The sequence below is a fragment of the Cannabis sativa genome, chromosome 4, assembly GCF_029168945.1.
Source record: "Cannabis sativa cultivar Pink pepper isolate KNU-18-1 chromosome 4, ASM2916894v1, whole genome shotgun sequence".
Classification (NCBI taxonomy): Eukaryota; Viridiplantae; Streptophyta; class Magnoliopsida; order Rosales; family Cannabaceae; genus Cannabis; species Cannabis sativa.
Genome location: NC_083604.1, coordinates 71,104,671 through 71,112,578, shown reverse-complemented (window position 1 = coordinate 71,112,578; position 7,908 = coordinate 71,104,671).

The window sequence follows — 7,908 nt, the reverse complement described above, 5'->3', positions numbered from 1 at the left end:
AAACATGAAACTATCAATGTAGGAAAAGTGGCAAGCCTTATTTCCACAATGCCTAGGTCGACCACTTAAGCTTCCTTTTCTCATTGATTTTTTCAATTTTAAATGTCAATTAATTCAACCATAGACCTGGGTCGTCTTCTATAAATAGAAGGCAAAGGCTTCAGTTTTGAACAACAAATACATACAATATTATTCTGACAGAATTTTCTCACTCAAAATTCTCTCTGAGCCGCCACCCTCTCTCTCTCTATTCCTTCACTGTTTCGAAATCTATAAGTGTTAGAGTAGTGCCCACACACATCAAGTAATACCTCAATCATAGTGAAGAAGACTGTGTAGAATTCAGAAACAACAAAGGAGAACTATCGGGCTCAGATCTTGATTATACTCTGCTACAGAAAGGAATCAAGGGTTAGAGATCTGAGTGGGAGGAGACATATATTCTGCTGCACCCAATGTAAGATTTCTGATACTTTTATGTGTTTAATTTTCCATCGTTTTAGAAGTTCATATTTAGGTTGTTAAATCAACATACTTGTGAGTAGATCTAAGTTCCTGGTAAAATAACTTCCAACAAGGATTTCTACAATAAAAATACTAATGCAAAATAAAAAGATATATCAAATTCTCACCTCTGGTTCACCGTGAACGAGAAGAAACGAGGAAGAGCAAGAGAGAGCGAGGTGGAGTTGGGAGGCAATGGTGGTGCGATTGGGACCAAGAATGAGAAGAGACGAGGAGGAGGGAGAAAGAGCGAGGTGGAGTAAGAGTGGGGTGGGGCAAGAGAGAGCTGGAGCAAGAGAGAGGGATGTAAGATATAAAAAAATGAGATCTAAAATAATTGGGCTTTTATATATTTAAATGGGAATCCCCGACAGTGTTAAACCATCGAGTATACTATTTTTGACTATTTTAAACGTCGCAGATTCCATTTACACCTTATTTTTTAATTTTGGTCTCGGTAACCATTTTAAACCGTCAACAATGGTAAACAATTGTTAAAAACTGTTAGGAATACTCCACTATAGCCAGCGATTTTAAATAGTCAAAATTTTTTATTAGTGATGGTCCATAAGAAAATTGATTTGGGGATCGACAAAAATAATAATTTTTGTTAGGGGTGTTCGCGGTGCAGGTGGTGCGGTTTTTAACCATTTTTTCAAACCAACCCGCACATGCGGTTTTTCCAATTTTCCAAACTGCACCCGCACCGCGATACTAAAAAACCGCACCGCAAAAATGATGTGGTGCAGTGCGGTTTTTGCGGTTTGAACTATCACAATTTTTTTTTTGAATCATCATAAAATAATTAAACTATCATTAATATAATTATTCCAAAACACTTAGGAAAATACAACAACTTGAGACTAATAAAAGTTATAACAACAAAAATAAGTCAATAATCTTTTTAAAGTTTCAACAACACACCTAAATCAAAATAACAAACTTGAAACTAATTAAATTCCAACAACAATATAAATGTACAACTAACATACTTTCAGCAATAGATTAAAAATAAAACAAACACAAACTTCCAACTCCAAATTTCAATACACATGTATGGGCTTGGGTTTGTTGCTAAGAAGAGAGGGTTTGTGAAGAGTTATGGATTTTGTCCTAAGATTTATGGGCTTGGGTTAGGCTCATATGTATGGGCGTAATTAAATAAATATAAAAATTGAAATTTTAAAACATGTGGTGAGGTGGGGTTTGAATCGCGGTTTAATAATTCAAAACCGCAAACCGCACCGCGCGGTTTGGGAAAAATTCAAACCGCAACGCGAAGAATTTCAAACCGCATTATTTTTGCAATGTGATGCGGTGAGGGCGATTCGAGCGGTTTGATGTACACCCTACTTTTTGTAGTGGTGCAAGTTGACATACTGATGTCAACCCTGATGTTGTGTGAGTGAAAAAACGTCTCGAACTTATATTTTTTGATACCTAAGTGATATGTTGACATCACTAAGTCAATATCTTAGTTTTGGTGATGTCGTTCACCAGTTCTCAAAGATGTCACTTTTTTGCGAAATTGGGTAGACTCAAAACTTCATAATTTGCAGCTAATTTGTCGATATTCTATTTTTTCGAAAAGGTAAAATATCAAAGTGTGGATTTGACTTGTCACAAGCTATAACTCTCGTTGACTATGGAAAATTAGTCAAATGCTCGAGGCAGAATTGAAATTGGATAAGAAAAACCTAGTGCACCAAGCTATATGTCAACCTAGGTGTGTGTGCTCTTTAGGGGACTTCCAGGGGCTTGTTCTGATACCTCTATGGCATTAGAGATTGCAAACAAGGTCTCCTATCCCATTTTTGACCAATAAGAAGAATGTCCAAAGCAAAATTTATGTTTGAGGAGCAGAAACATGTGAATCAGGTTGTACGTCAACCTGGGCACAAGGCCCAACTCCCATGTCAATCTGAGTATTGTGGTCCTATTTTGTCTCCCAAAAGATCTCGTTTACTCCCTGAGATCACTTATATCATCGTCAGAACACTTTTAGGAGAAAACACCTAGAAATGCCCCAGTTTTGCCTGCCAAATGCTTCTATTTGATTCTCAAAAATACTAATATCTCAATTATTGGTGAAAATGACCAAGAAGACTTCTTGTGAGAAATGTTTGGAAATGGCCCAAGTTGACATTGTTGGGTCCCAATTTTGACTCTTAGATGTTTCCGTTTGTTTCCCAAAAGCACCCATATCATAATTGTTGATGAAAATGGAGAATATGCCCATAAGAATTTGCCTGAACTATTGTTGGAAATGGTCCAGGTTGACAACATGTTAACCTGGGCACTAGGACCTAGCACCAGGTCAACCTGGGCACTGGGTCCCAATTCTAGCCACCACATTGATTCATTTCTTTCAAAAATATACTTGATTCCTCATTTTGGATGGGGACGAAGAGAATGCATGGGGATAGTTCTTCAATATTGTGGTTGGAAAGGTTGACATACAATATGTCAACCTGGGTCCTGGGTGCATCACCAAGTGGTCTGGGCAACATGTGCTCGGGTGCTCCAAATGTGAAGTGTTCAAATTCTGATTCCAATGCCTTCGTCATATTCGTGGCATGTCTTATTTATGTCTAAGTATAAATTTTGAGCCATGTGCACTAAGTCATACCCAAAAATTGAAATCCTAGTTGGGAATGTTAACCTGGGTACTCGGTGAAAACCCTAAGCGCTCGGGTTGACTTTCAGGGTGTTATTTTGCTTCTTTTCATTTTTCAAATCTTGGACTTGGATTCTTCTTGTCTTCTTAGTTTAGAATATTGAAGGATGATGAGTTGAAAATAACTTGGCAGGATCCGAACACTTATTTTGGAGTTCTCCGAGTCAAGTTGGGCACCGGACTAGGGACCTCTTCCAGGTCGACAGCTATGACTAGGGACTACTCAATTCTGTAAACATTTTCTTTTTTGTCACATGTCAAAAATTGATGTCCACGTCACCAGGGTCAGTTTTGGAGTAAATAAAGGGTAATGTTGACTCCTTAGAAAAGGTGTGCTTGAATTATTCTCTTCAGTTATATTAATTTGAATAATATTTTTAAAATAATAAATAAATTTTAAACATCATTAATACTATGACTTGTTGTTAAAAAAAATATTACGATTTATATATTATCTATGAGACTTTTTTTGGAAAACTGAATTATTTTTATGTTATTGACAATAGTATAAATGTGCATTATACGCAAATTTTATGTTGATAGTGTGCATAAATGATATAGTGAATAAAAATAAATAACAAAGTGATAAAATATATGCGAACATTTATTTTAATTAATAAAAAATATAATGAAATTTTATATTTTTTAATTATTAAATCTATTTTCTGAATGAATAATTATTATTTTTTTATTATAGTTAATAGATATAATAAAAAATTATATTTTATTTTATTTTAATTTTTTAAAATAATATATAAGATTGAAGTAGTCAATCAATATAATTCAAATATTTTTGTTACATAGGTGTCTACTACAATAGTGCATACTTGCTCCCTTAAATATTTTGTTAAAATAATATATAAAATTCAAGTGTCCATATATAAATTACCATTATATTAGAGACCATCAATAGTTTTTCAGTACATGTATGTAGCTACACATATTTTTGTTACATAGGCTTCTACTACAATAGTGGATACTTGCTCCCTTTAAATTAACCTAAGCAATTAATCAAGCAAAATTACAAAATGGCTGAGAGAATTAAAAACAAAGAACCAGGTTAACCAAAAAAATCTAAAATGAGTGTGTTGGCAAACCTTTATATGCTTAAGCAAGCCCAATTGAAGTAAATAATAATCAAGGAAAGAGGTAAAGGTAATCTAAGATAATTATCCTAGCTAGGTTTAAAAAAAGAAACAATTTCAGCCCATTCCATTTGAATGGGTCAAAACATCATTATGTGACATGGGATATTTATATAAATAGAAAAAGAGGTAGAAGTGTAGAAGAGTTAAACAAACCATGTATGGTGGGGGTATTTGTTTGATAATTTTGCCCATAAAAGTATATTAAAAAAGAAAAGAGAAAAATCAATTTGTGAGAACATAGGGAACCTTGAAAGACATCAATAGATATTACCTAACATTCAGCAATGGCCCCCATCCACCTCTCATCTCCACACTTGACACTCCACTCTTATTCATTTCATTTTTTCACAGTTGTGTCTAGTCTATTACTTGGAATGATTATTCATTTCATTCAGTTTATATCACTCACCAAATGCACAAACCAAACTACACATTAATTCATGAAGTAAATACTTTTACCAACAAAAGTGTATCTTTGTACTATAATATAAATATAGTAAGAAAATATATTGAATGACACAACTGAAATAATATAATATATTAGATATATAATAATTATCTTGTCTATTCAATTGTAACTTAATTTTTTCTTCTTCTATATATCAACACAACAAATGAAAAACACTCTCATATCATAACTCTCTTCAATTGAGCAAAGACATGTGTATGTATACAAAATTAAATACTAATAAAAGAAAGAAAGAGCAAAATAAACAAAAAAATGAGCATGGTATTATTAGAACCATGATTTTCCCCACCTAGTCTGAATCTGTAAGCAATGGAAACCACATTCATAAAAAAGGGTCAAACCTAGTTGTTGACCATCTTGGGTTTAGCATATATTTCAGAGTCAAAGGTTTCTTAAGGTCGCAGCACCAAGACCCAAGTTTTTCCATCTGCCTAACTTTGCTAACTCCAAATTAATTAAAATAAAAATAAAATATATTAATAAATAATAGTACATTTAATATATTTATGAATGAATGAATGAGATGAGTGGGGTGGGAATTGTTTGGATAGAATAGAATAGAAGAGAGAGAGGAGCGTCCCCTTTCATTTCTCATATATGCTTTGTTTCTTCTTCCCTCTCTCTGAAAGTGGTCCAGCCTTTCACACGTGAAGACGCTCCTCTTCTGCAATTATATTCACGTGCATTATCATACTCTTCTATCTTAATCACTTAATCATTTTTTATATATTTCTTTTTTTATTTATTTATTATAATGTGTTTTTTGCTTCCTCATACTTTGGCTTTCTAATTATGGCCCAAAAAACTTTCATAAAAAAGAAGATGAATAAAATTATTATGGCCCAAAACCTTTCTCCTCCTAAAAATAAAAACATTTACAAGAGTGGAGTGGTAGGACCTTTTTTTTAATGTCCATGGACAAGTGAAATTAGATTTATGTTTATTGCAATTACTAATTACACATTCCCTTTTGTACGAGATTTTTTTTTTTTTTTCAATGTCTTTTGCGCCAAATTAAGAGATAATGTAAAAAGAGCTTTTGTGTAAACAAATTACTTACCATGTTCAAAGTATGGAGAGGAACTAGTTGTATCAATTAAGGGATAATAGTAACAAAACTCTTGTATGTTTATTAAGTCGAAAGAAATAAATGAGTTTAAAATATTATTATTATTTTATTATGTTGTTTGGTAAACTCACTAAAAAAATATAATTATTTTATTATTTTGTTTATATAGGAAGTGAAATCAAAATATTAGTCTCAAATTGATTAGAAACATATATTCAATCCACTTATTAGTCTCAAATTTTTGTTTTTTTTTGTTTTTTTGAGTGTAGCGTAATAGTATTTTTACAATCAATTAATAGCTTGTAAATTAAAAGTCTTGAGTTCGAACTCATGACCTCTCCCTTTTCTCATCCCTCACTCACCACTAAGCTAGCCTTAGTGGCTTATCTCAATAAATTTCTTAATATAGTATGGCAGTAGATCCAATTTTGTAATGTTAGGTGACTCCAATATCAATTTATTCACATAAAGGGATATGTTAGAGTCTCAAATTAGCTGAAAATATATACTCGATCCCCTTAATTAAATAAAAAACAATCATAACAAGTATGGATTAGGTTCAATAACTTTTATAATACAAAATTTTTTAATTTAATTATATTGTCATTTTAAAAAAAAAAAAAAATTTGTAAGGCATATTTAAGGGTTTTTTCATTTTTACACCTTAATACAATTTTTGTTTGTTTGTATTTTTACGGAATTCCACACATAAACTCTTATAGCAACTAACGGAGTAACCAAAATCGGTATAACAACCCACATAGAAACTACCGGAGCAACCCAAACCGTAAATTTTAAAAAAATAGTTAAAAAATAGTATATGAAATAATTCCCCACATATTTATCTTTTTTTTTTTAATTAAGAAAAAATTGAAATAAAATAAATCCTGAAAAGGAATATAAAAATTGAAGTTTCTTTTCTCTTTTATTTATGTGGCCCTACTAGTTCTTTTCATTTAAGTTTAGTAAATAAATGAATGAGAATAACACTTGATGTTATGCAACCTACTTTTTAAGTAATTACATGTTATTAAGTAGTTTCATTTTATAACACTTGATTCTCTGTGTAAAATATTTGATAAAAAAAAATTCTCTTTAAACTTATTGTAATTCACTTTTTTAATTTATTTATTTACTTTTGTCAGGATTTCAATTTTTAATGTTTAACCTAGTGTTAAGCTTTTACTCAAAAAAAAAAAAAAACAAAAACCTAGTGTTAAGCTAAAATCACATATTTCATCATCATATTGGCCCAAAAATAGTTTTAATTCAATAATTGCTATAAAATCAATTAAAATATATTTTAAATATTAAATAATTAAAAATTAACTAGTAGATCTAAAAATTGAACCAAAAAAAAAATCCTAAAATCAAGAAAATAAATAGCAAAACAAATTAAATTTAATATTAAAAATTTAAAATAGAAGTTTAAAAGTTACATTTTCATTAGTTTCTTAATTTTAGTTTTGAAAATAGAACAAAAAATTACTTTAATGATTTTTAAATATATTTTAATTAATTTTATAATAATTATTTGATTAAAATTATATTGGACCAATATGATTTTAAGATGTGTTTAAACTTAACACTTAACTTAACAATAAGAAGTAAATTGCAGCAAATTCTTCAGCAGTTTTGCTACCAAATATTTTTTACATAAAGAGTTAAAATGTTTCGGGGCTAATATTCTAGATTTCTTTCAAGTAATTTAAACTAATCAAGTCAATATTTTCCTAAGTTAATTGTTAATTAGTTAGAGCTAATTACTACAAGAATAATAACCTTTAATGATTGTTCAAAGTCCTCATTAAAGGTGAGAGTATCAGTGAAAACATTGAAAGGTTGTCGCTGATAAAAACTATTTTTTTTTTTGTAAAATTAAACATTAGTGGCGATGTGCCACTTTCAATGACGACAATATTATCAGTAATTTTTTTTTTTTTTGAAAAATGAGTGGGTAGGAATTTTTCCATCAAAAACATTACTAACGACAAAGTCTTTATTGATGGATTGCCACGTTGATCAGTGAACAGACCATCAA